Below are 12146 nucleotides of genomic sequence, written 5' to 3' on the forward strand. Positions count from 1 at the left end.
CACTTGGGAAGCAGAGGCAGACAAGGATCTCTGTGAGTTCAAGACCAGCCTGGTCCACAAAGTGAGACCCAAAACAGCTAGGGCTATTACACAAAGAAACCCTGTCTTGAAAAACCAAAAAACCAAACAACAAACAAACAAACAGGCTCTTTTTTTTTTTTTTTTTTTTTTTTTTGGTTTTTCGAGACAGGGTTTCTCTGCAGCTTTTTTAGAGCCTGTCCTGGAACTAGCTCTTGTAGACCAGGCTGGCCTCGAACTCACAGAGATCCGCCTGCCTCTGCCTCCCGAGTGCTGGGATTAAAGGCGTGCGCCACCACCGCCCGGCTCAAACAGGCTCATTTTTGAAAGCATGTGTGCTTTTTCTTATTTTTTTTTGTCTTACTGCGTTTTTGTTTGTTTGACTTTTTTTGTTTTATTGTTTTTTTTTCTGGGTGAGAGAATATGAAATCGGATGGGTAGGGAAGTGGGGGAGGATCTGGGAGAAGTTTGGGGAGGGGAAAGAATATGACCAAAATATACTGTATGTAAGAGAAAAAAATAAATTCAAAATAAATTAAAAGCAAAATAAATAGGGGGCCAGGGTGATGGTTCAGGTGTTGTGCAAGCATGGGGACCTATGGTCAGATTTGCAATACCCATGTGAAAATCAGGCATGGTTCTATAACTCCAGTGCTTGGGGGAAGGAGCAGGCAGATCCGAATCTATAGTTTCAGTTAGTCTCACTGAAAAGGTGAGCTTTACATACAGAGAAATAAAAATAAAGCTCTGGGACCCTTCAACATCTTAAGGTCACACAAAAGTGGAAGAGGAAATGCAGAGGCAGCAGGGAAACCAGAAAGAACACGGTAAGTCAGGAGTCACAGAGGTAGCCACAGGGGGGGCTTAAAGACCTGTCAGAAATGTTGAGGGGGAAACATGAAGACAAGGAAGCAGAGACAACTCTAAACTTAAGGCCATGGCTAGAGAGGGCCAGTCATGTTTCATGGAGGGTCTTAAAGCTGGGACATCCTGGGGCATAATCGTATGTCAAGGGAGATTAATTATGTAGGGAGAGGGTGGGGATCAAGGACATAAGTGGAGGTGTTGACCTTTGAGAGGAGGAATGCTTTATTCATAATGACAGTATGGAAAGAAAAGACAAATGTATAATGACGTAGAAGCTCAGGGAGACAGAGAAGCAGGCTAGAAACTGAGATGTGTATAGTACCTGCCCTTCCTTTCCCCTTTCCTTCTTTTATACTTCTCATTCTTCTTTTGGTTTTTGTGATATTGTCTTGCTACATAGATGAGGCAGTGTTTAACCTATGCATGCTTATGAAAGCAACCCCAATCAAACTCATCCACAAAAGAGATAAGAAAGCAGGAGGTGGATGTATTGCGATGAAGGATTTTAGTGGGAGGGGGAAAGGAGAAGGAGGACAGTTAAGTGTCTTAGGTTTCTATTGCTGTGAAGAGACACCATGACCATGACAACTTTTATAAAGGAAAATAATTAACTGAGGTGGCAGCTTACAGTTTCTGAGTTTTATTTCATTATCAACATGGCAAGGAGCATTGTGGTGTGCAGGCAGACATACTGCTGGAGAAGGAGCCGCTACATGCTGATATGTAGGCAGCAGGAGTAGACAGAGTATCACACTGAGTCGAGTGCGAGCAAAGGAGACCTCAAAGCTCACCCCTATAGTGACACACTTCCTCCAACAAGGCCACACCTACTTCAACAAAGTCATACCTCCTAATAGTCCCAGTCCCTTTGGGACCATTTTCTTTCAAACTACCATACTAAGGGTGAAATTACTAAAATTCAGAATTCAGTGTGTGTGTGTGTGTGTGTGTGTGTGTGTGTGATTGCCAAAGAATAAAGAAAATAATTATGAAAGATCCTCAAATGAGATATCTATTCTCCCTTACCCCAAGGTTCAGGGGTGTTAGAGAAGGTAGATACGGGAAGATTGTTAAGAATCAGAGGTTGGGGAGGACAGTTGTCTTGGGGACATAGTAAGTTGCACTCAAGCACTTTGCCTGTGGCCCTCCTCCCTTTGGCTGCCCTGTTTATATAGAGCCATTGCTGCTCTCTAATATAGACTCTGCCAGGATGGGAAGGTGCTTTTCAGGCCCACATCACCGCCTCTCCATTTAAATCCAGATCCAGCTTTAAACAGTGAGAGCTGCTGAGGGCGGGGCTGGGAGGTGCGTGCTCCCGAGGCGAGAGGCGCCCGCTGTGGAGCTTGTAAGACTTTAAGACAATTCTGAACCCTCTCAGCCTCTGTGCCATATTGCTTCCTCTCCTCCCCTGGGAACCAAGGACCTAACAGCTACACATGCACGTACTCAGTTCCAGAACAATTACCCATATACGTATGTTTTGATTCAATCCCCTGGGAAACGGGGTCAAAATGACCTCTTACCTCATCTGATCTGGCAACAGCTCTCCAGCCAATTATTGGTAATAGCCCTTTCAAATAAGCCAATCACAATCAATCCCCCTTGCTTCTATGGCCTTCTCCTTTAAAAGTAGCCTGTACCAGCTAGTCGGGGTCTCTTGGCTTCCTGAATGCTGAGAGACCCTGTCATGACAGAATTAATAAAATCCTCATGCTTTTGCATCGGCTGTGGTGTGAGAGGTGGTCTCTGGGGGCAACTCCTCCTCGGTGTTTGGATGCTAGAGTCCAACAAGCTCAATATATTTCTAGGTTCATTTCATGAAGAAATTTCGCTTCCGAGCTGGGAGGCTGCTTTCACAGATCTGAACAAGAACAAATACAGTTACTACTTCAGCGTGGATGAGAGTGGGCTCCCAAGGCCCCTTTCTTAGCTGAGAAACTACAGAGTCCTCTCCACATCAACCATCAAATAAAGACAGTTCCTCAAAGACATGGATATAGGCCAATCTGATTGAGGCAATTCTTCAATTACAATTCCCTCTTGTAATTTGACTTTGGGATTCTGAACTAGAAAGGTGGTTGAAAACCTTAAGCAGGGCTTACTGGTCACTCTGGTATGAACATGGAAAACAAGACAGAGGAGCTGAGAACAATGTGGGTATAGCTCAAGAGGTTTCAGAGGGAGAAATGTTAGTAACTGTCCCAGACACCCCATTCTTATGATATTTTAGCAAGTGTGACTGCTTTTTGGCCTTGACCCAAATCTGCCTGAGGCTCAATTGAAGAGTTTTGGATTAACGTCCTTGACAGAGGAGGTTTCAAGGTAGCCTAGTATTGACTGTGTTGTGTAGTTATTAGTGTTCATTCCTATGCAGATCTACAATGAAAAACTGGCCAAAGAGAAATAGAAAAGGTACTGCTATTTGAGGAGAAAAAGGAACACCAGGAAGTATGGCATTGGAGCCAAGTCCTGTGCTCAAGGAGGTAAAAGGCTTGCGGGAAGGTCTGCTGCTAAATGAGATAAAGGGAGTGGTGAGCTCAGACAAGACCCTATCCAGCTAATCCTGCAACCTGTGGATGGAAAGGTCTGAGGGAGTTCCTAGGCCTCAGCAACAGAAAGCTAATGTCAGTGTAACACAAAGAGGGACCAGCTCAAGCAGGCAGCAGAACTTGGCAACTTCCACAATGTGGTTCGGAATTCAGAGTCAAGAAGTATAGCATGAATTCAAATTGGTATTAATAATAAAAACCCAGATTCAGATATAAGGGCTAATGTTGAAGATCAGAGAAGCAGACCGGCCAGCCGCTAGAGAGTTCTTACCTCTACCAATGCTCAGACTGAAGGGGAGACCCTATCTCTACGAATCCTCAGACTGCATCTCCAGACTGCTGCCTTGGACCTTACGGAGTTCCTGTCTCCTCCCATCTCATATTTCTCTCTTTGCCCAGCCATATCACTCCTGTCTCTACCTCCCTAGTGCTGGGATTAAAGGCATGGGATCCCAAGTGCTAGGATCACCTTTGTGTGAGTTTTGTTTCTCTTATAGACTGGATCAATTTCGTGTAGCCCAGAGTGGCCTTGAACTAACAGATCTGTCTGCCTCTGTCTCTCTGAGTCCTGGGATTAAAGGTGTGTGCCACCACTGCCTGGCCTGTCTGGCTGCCTAGCGTGACTAGCTTTGCACTCTGATCTTCAGGAAAGCTTTGTTAGATTGTAAACAAAATATCACTATAGAGACCCAGAAAGGCCATTGCATGAAACTATGAAGGTGAAACCTGGATTGTGTTAGAGCACCAAAATATTGGAAATGCCAGAGCTATGGGCCAAGGAGAGCTGCTAGCAGGGCCTGGAATCAGCCTTAGAGAGAGGTGTGTTTCAGTCAACAAAGCAGAAATGAGTTGGACATCTGAAGAATGCTTTGACATTGGACATGAAGATGCAGATTAGGAGTTTGCCCTGCTGGGTTTCAGTGGCTCTGGCTTTGGTTCAGTGTTTCCTCACTATGATCCCTTTCCTCCCTTCCAGGATGGTAATGTATATTCAGTGCTATTGTATGTTAGAAGCATGTCATTTGCTGTTTCATTTTACAGGTGGTTATAGCTCAGAGAGCGCCTTGAGTCTCAGAAAGGCTTTGGATGTTTAAACAGTGCTGAGACTGTAGAAGACTGGGGAATTTTGAAGTTGGATGACATGCATCATGCATTACTATACCGGCTATGAGCCTCTGGGGGCCAGGGGACGGAGTGTGGCCGTTTGAGTGAGAATGCCTCATAGGCTCATGTATTTCATGCTTGGTCCCCAGTTGAACTGTTTGGAAGTATTAGGAGGTGTGGCCTTGTTGGAAGAGCTGAGTCACCGGAGTGGACTTTAGGGTCTCTAAAGCCCATGCTGGTCCCAGTGTGTATTTTTCTTCTCCCTGCTGCCTGTGGATCAGGATGTAAAGCTCTCAGCTACTGTTTCAGCACCAGGCCTGTCTGCTTCCTGCCGTGATAATAATGGGCTAAGCCTCTGAGACTGTAAGCAAGCTCCAATTAAATGCTTTCTTTTACATGACCACGGTGTCTCTTCACAGCAATAGAGTGATAACCAAGACAGAGCCTCATCCTACTTCCAGTTCTCACATCCTGTTTCCTGCCTGTTTCTGCTGCCGCACGTGTAGCTGGTTGCTGTGTCTCTCTGCTAAGACGCTTAGCCTTCTGAGACTATAAGCCAAAACAAACCCTTTTTTTTTTAAAAATAAATTGCCTTGATCATGATGTTTTATTGCAGCAACAGAAAACTGACACAGGCAGGATACAGGACATCCTTTCTCTTACCTTCTAGTCTCCTTATAGAGCCTTCCTGGAGGAAGCTTCCAGAGAGGCACAGGATGGCAGAAATGTAGTTTGCAGAGTCCTGCCCCCCCTCCCCCCCCGCAACAAAAAGCAAAGCTTGGAAAGACATTTGAAACAGAAGCAGTAGTGGCTAAACATTCAGTCACAACCATTTCTTGTATCCTGGAAGAAATAATTTCTTATATCCTGGAGGAAACAGCTCAAACTGTGGGGAGTGGATGACGTCCTGAGTGAATGTGTGTTGTTGACATGAGCATGTCAAAGATACTAGCGTCATGTGAATGGCAAGGCCTTCCCCTGGCGTGTGGGCATACAGATTACGGTTTTCTCTCCCACATGCCTGCAGGTTGAGCCTACCCCATACAGAGAACACTATGCAGATTCACTCACTCGCCTCCTTGTTTGTGCCGCATACAAGTGTACTGAGTATTCAAGCAGCGGCTGTGCTGTCTCCCTCTGAGCTCACTGCCCACCTGATGCCAGCTCTTCTGTATTTGTGTTTGTTGTGGCCTTAGTCAGGACAGTCCCAAAGCCATGAAGGTTGCAAAAACTGGTAGAATTTAAATCTAGTGCTGGCTGTGTATTCTTGTATATCAAGTCACCCTACACACACAGCAGTTTAAGATTAGCATTATTCCTGTTTCCTGCAGTACAACAGCAGTTTAAATGGAAGTCTCTTAAGTTGCTGTCTACTGTCAGTAGAGCCCTATATTTGACTGCTTGATTGATGAATGTTGCTTAGTCAGTGGGAGGCTTTAATTTGTTGCTTCCTGACCTCTTCGTAAGGCTACTCCTGATACGGTAGCTTGAAGCATTAATCAAATTAATCTTTATCAATAAAAAAATGGGAGTCAAATATTGGGGTAAGAACCTGGAAGATCAGAGAACAGGGAGCAGTTGCCAGCTGCTTCCTACCCCTTTAGTTCCTCCATGCAAAAGGGCTGAGATCCTCTTTCTACCTGCCTTACTACTTTCTGTCTCCTCTCTCTACAATCCTCCTAACCTCTATTGTTAGCTCGTGGCTAGCTCTGCCCTCTGACTCCAAGCAAGCTTTGTCAGAACACAATCAAAATATCACCCAACATATCCCCTCTTTTGTCTAAATAAAAAGTGAAGGTTTTAACTAACACAGTGAAACAGTGTAAAATAAGTACAATAACTTCATACAAATATATACAGGTAAGAATTACATTAGCAATGTCTAGTCCAATTGCATTTAACAAATTCCAAGAAAATACTTCATTATCAGTCATATCTTGGTGAGTTCAAAGTGTTGTACCTAATTCACTTTCTAACCTAACTTGCGTTACCAACCCAAAACTATCTTTTTTTTAAAGATTTATTTATTTATTATGTATACAACATTCTGCCTCGATGTATGCCTGCACGCCAGAGGAGGGCACCAGATCTCAGTACAGATGGTTGTGAGCCACCATGTGGTTGCTGGGAATTGAACACAGGACCTCTGGAAGAGCAGCCAGTGCTCTTAACCTCTGAGCCATCTCTCCAGCCCCCCCCCCAAAAACTATCTTTTTATGTCTCTCAACCTTATACATTTTACGCCTCTTTTGTTAGTTTCTTTTCTGAATTTGTTAACAGGGAAAACTATAACTGTCTAGTCTTCAACTCCATTAGAGACCTGAGAAGGATATGATATTACTGTGTAAACAGTTAGTACAGAGCAAACAGCTTCTAAAACTAAGGAATGACAGAAACGGTTGGCTACCTAGACAGTCACCCATGGATCCTCTGTAACATTAGGGCATTCATCTCTGGCCTATAGGCCTAAAATATCTGACAGACTTATTTGTGAAGAGGATTTTTGAGGGATTTTTGTGCCTTGACTTGGCAAAGTTTGGTAGTCACTTTCTTTTGTATCCTGCTTGTCCAATTTGGACCGCATACTATCAACAGTCAAGACAAGGGCAGTGTCTCGCTCAGTGGCTAACTTTTGCCACAAAGAAAGTAAACTCCATATGGAATTTTTTGGTTGCCCATCATCTTCTCTGAAGTAGTTTGGTTCCACCAGGAGCAGACATGGCTCATTGTCATGAAAACAAAATAAAACCTAATGTTATTAAAACATCTTAAATGTCATATTCTGTAGATCTCTGAAGCCTTTGAAGACCACCTGTCTTTCTAAAATATATCTCTGTTTGAAAAACATACCTAACATGATTATAAATTTGATTGTAATAGGTGATTAACTACTAACCTGCATTTCTTTATTATCCTTAAAAGCTTATAATAATAATTTTAAGGACTGGAAATTTAACATTACATAGTTAAATGAGCTGAATAAGTACAATACCTTGAAGAAAATTAGAAACGTGTACAGTATGTTCTAACCATACTGCCTTAAATTTGTATCAATATACAAATATATCTTTAAGAGTAGAAACATATATACAGTATAACAAAAATAACCTTAAATTTGTATCAATATACAAAAATTCATACCAATGTTAAATATTGAAGACCAGTCATTGCTTTTTTGGTTTAAAAGTAGATTCAATAATCTACCTTTTTATCCTATCATTTCTATATCTCTCCTTTTTCTTTTCAGAACAAGGTCCTTGAACTTAATCTCCTTTCTTTCCCGACCATATAATAACAACTTGTAACCAACCCCCCACCCCAAGTGATAACAAATATTCATAACCCACTGAATGGTCAAGAACCACCCACACCTCCTCTTGGGGAAGTGGATGTCATGTTCTTAGAATTATTTCCTGTTTTGGGGAGGTGAAGGCATCTTTAGGGGGTCCTGAAAATATTGGGTTAATTGTCAAGTTCTGGGAGAAGTAGTTGTATCATTTGTTGTCCAGTCTGTGTAATGGACAGTGAGGCTGGACGATCTGATAACCATCTCAAAATTGTCCTGAGCAGTTTGTAGCCCAAAGTTGATCTTTGGGTGGTATTTGTCATCTTAGTGGAATTACCACAGTTCTGGTGAATTTGTCATTGTGGGGCACCATCCTCCTTTTGGAGACTTTAAGTGTCACTGTTAGGTATGTTCATGGTTCACTGCAGAAAACTTAATCATTTTAAATGTCACATGCAGCAGATCTCAAAAAGTTAAAAGACTATAATTTGTTATGTACATCCAAGTATAATTACTTAATGTTTAGTTACCTGATAGAGACTTAAACCCAAAAACATGTACAGGAAACTAGATGAAATCTTTTTCTACAATTAGTTAGTACTCTATATGACCATTAATATCATGACAAAAATTTATATATTAATTTTATAAATTTTGAGATAATACTTATACATTAAGAAAAGCTTTAAAAAGTCAAAATAAAACCAAAGGATTATGAGATTAGTGGCAATAGAATAGTCCCTTAATTTTGTTTTTTTTCTTCTGTCCCTTATCAAGTGGTTCTTCTGACATGAAACAGATTTTTTTTTGGATTTTCCTTTAATAAATGTGTTTGGGTTTAGAGAAGGAGAAAGCCATATCCAACTCCAAAGCCAACTTTAATTTTTAATTGAACCAGGAGTACAAAAGACCATTTGCATTATATGTCTGTAGAGAAAAACAGAAACAAACATTTGGAAATATTTGTGAAATTTTATCCTGTTGGAAATATGATATACCAATAGGCCACTTACTCCTTTTCGTGGAACATTTTCTCTGGATGATTCATCCCTTTTCTTTAGAGGTCTCATTTGTCCAGTGGTCTTCAGAGTTCTTAGCTGGATGCCTTCATTTTCCTGGAAAGACAAAAACAAAACCCTGCCCCAACCCTAACTTTTGGGAGAGTCCCTTTTGTCAACTTATATCTGACCAGATGAAAAGCATTTGTTAGTCTTTTTTTTTTTTTTTTTTTTTTTTTTTTTTTTTTTTTTTTTTTGGTTTTTCGAGACAGGGTTTCTCTGTGGCTTTAAAGCCTGTCCTGGAACTAGCTCTTGTAGACCAGGCTGGCCTCGAACTCACAGAGATCCGCCTGCCTTTGCCTCCCGAGTGCTGGGATTAAAGGCGTGCGCCACCACCGCCCAGCAGCATTTGTTAGTCTTATAAATTAGTTTAGATTGAATAGCCACGCTGTTTGATAAACTATCACTTCTTCCAGTCAAGAGGTCTTTCTTGTTCGAATCTAACTAATCTTTATCAATTTTGATGTTATTCATAGCTTTTCTTCCCCTGTGGAAACAAAAGAAAAACCTCTTTCCCAATATAACACATATTCTGGTTTCCATTATTTTTAAAGTATACAGGCTGATTTAATTCAGCAGGTTTTCTGTTATCCAATGACTCTCTACAGCTGTCACTTTTTTCTCATTAGCATTTAGAAAGTTTGAAACTAATAAAACATTGTGCAATCTATCTCTGGGAGTCTTTATTACCCCCTTCTGTTTATTAGGTTTATCTTTTATAGTTCAGTTGGATCTTTCTATAACTGCTTTCCCCATAGGATTATGTGGTTTTACCTTCTAAAGCTGTTCTACCATCCAGAACAGCACGTTTTTACAATAGGCTTAGGTCCTTTAATTATTCTGGGGAGGAGTTTCCCCCACCATGACTGGGAATGATTAAATCAAATTTGACCTGGGGAACTGCAAGAGGGCCCTCCAAGGCATTTCCCTATGGCAAAGGGTTACCTTGTCTGTCCCTTGTTGATATGCCTTCCTTGGTCCAATGTTAACCTTTGCCATACCTTCTGCATACTCTAGAAGGCAAGAGCCTTCTTTTTGGATTATTTCTACAAGAAACATGTTTCTAGGAACACCCTGCCTACAGTCCCCTTTTTGACGATTTTATTTACCACAATGAAAACATCTGACTTTTTAATCTTTCTTCAAGCCTTTGTATATCACCTCTCCTATCCAGTTATCATGGTTGTAAGAGTCAATATTGGCTGTATCTCAGATCCAGTCCTTGATGGGTGCTTATCTTTTCTTTAAAAGTCTAATCACCCTTTTGCATTGTGAATTAACCCTCTCAAAAGCCAAAGATTCAATTAATATTTGTTTAGCTTCTGGGTTTGGTATCATTCTATTTATAGCTGTACTCAATGTTTGCAAAAAAAATCAGTGAAGGTTTCTTTCGAGCCCTGATAACTTTAGTAAATGTCTCAGTTCACTTTCCTACTTCTCCAACTCTGTCCCAAGCATTCAAAGCTGCTGCGTGGAATACAGCCAAGGTGTGGTCACTATATAGAGATTGTCTTTGTAATCTGTATAATCACTCTCTCTGAGAAGTTGGTCTTGGGAAAATTTAATACCTCTAGTCCTACTTCATTGTTAAATGATCCTAGCCTCATCTTTCTACCAGGTCCTCTATTGCAATTGAGGACCAGGTTCCAATACTGCTGTAACCAAGCCTTTCCAGTCTTGTGGGATACCTCTGTTATAAGTTGACCACAAATTTAACATCTGCCTTACAAAAGGTGAATGTATACCTTATGAGACTATTATTTCCTTAACTCCTCTCAAATATAACATTTCCATAGGAATCCAGCCAGCTCTTCCATAGCCTTGGGAATGCTTGTAATTTGGTAGTTGTTCCTGTATGGTGACTGGATAAATTAGGGTTGGTGTTTTGATAACCTTGGGTTGGTCCTCTTTAATTTTACAGTGTAGTGGTGAGGTTGGTTCTCCTTTAAATTCCTCTGTGTTTGTCTGAATATCTCTATTTTCTGTTTTAGTAAGTTTTTTTTAAGGCTTGCATTGCTGGTTGTTTTACTCCTTTTACTCTTTTGGCTTTTGGAAGGGGGGATACCACCAAACTCCCAAATAAATCACACTCAGAGATTTACTCTTTCATATAAATGCCTGGCCTTAGTTTGACTTGTTTCTAGCCAGATTTTCTTAACTTAAATTATCCCATCTATCTTTTGCTTCTGGACTTTTTCCTTTCTTAATTCTGTAATCCTGCTTTCACTCTTACTCCATGGATGGCTGGGTAGCGGGTCCCTTCTTTTCTTACTCCTTGACCTCTCTTCATTCTCTATTTTCTCCTTCTATTTATTCTCTCTGCTTGCAATCCCCACCTATCCTTTCTCCTGCCTTGTTATTGACCATGCAGCTCTTTATTAGGTATTTTAGATGGGCAAAGAATCACAGCTTCACAGAATACAGCACATCTTTGCATCATTGAAACAAATGTTTCACAGTATAAGCACATGTAGCACATCTTAGAATAATAATCCATAACAGCTTGTAACTTATCAGTCAAAACTGCAGTAGGGTTTCACTATATAGCCCAGGTGGACTTTAAATTCCCCCATCAACTTGCTCTGCTCCTCTCCTGAGAAATGGGAAATAAACTATTCTTTTAAAAAAAATCCTTATTTTTTTCCTTTGTTTTTATTTTATGTGTGCAGGTGTTTTGCACGCACATGTGTCTGTGTACTGCATGTGTGCAGTGCTATTAGAGGCCAGAAGAGGGTGAAAGAGCCCCTAAAACTGGACTTACTTTGAGTCACCATGTGGATGCTGGGAGTCAAACCCAGGTCCTTTGGAACAGCTGGCTACTTTTCCTTCCTTCCTTCCTTCCTTCCTTCCTTCCTTCCTTCCTTCCTTCCTTTTTTTCCTTTTTTGTTTTTTTGAGACAGGGTTTCTCTTGCTATATTGGAACTCACAGAGATTCACCTGCCTCTGCCTTCCCTCTGATAGGATTAAAGGTGCACACCGCTGCCACCACCACCTGATTTTGATTTTTTATTTTTTAAATGCAATGTAACAGTATATATGATATCTTTAAAATGAATAATAATGAAAACAAACATAATAATGTATGTAATTTAAGAACATTTTTCAAATCTTGAATTTAATAATAGTATGAATTTAATAATAGTATGAGCTTACATTTAATGTTTCTTAGTCAAACACACTCTTAATATAATTACGTATATGTACATTATATATCTGTCTACACACACACACACACACACACACACACACACACACACACACACC

The sequence above is a fragment of the Arvicola amphibius genome, chromosome 12 (assembly GCF_903992535.2).
Source record: "Arvicola amphibius chromosome 12, mArvAmp1.2, whole genome shotgun sequence".
Classification (NCBI taxonomy): Eukaryota; Metazoa; Chordata; class Mammalia; order Rodentia; family Cricetidae; genus Arvicola; species Arvicola amphibius.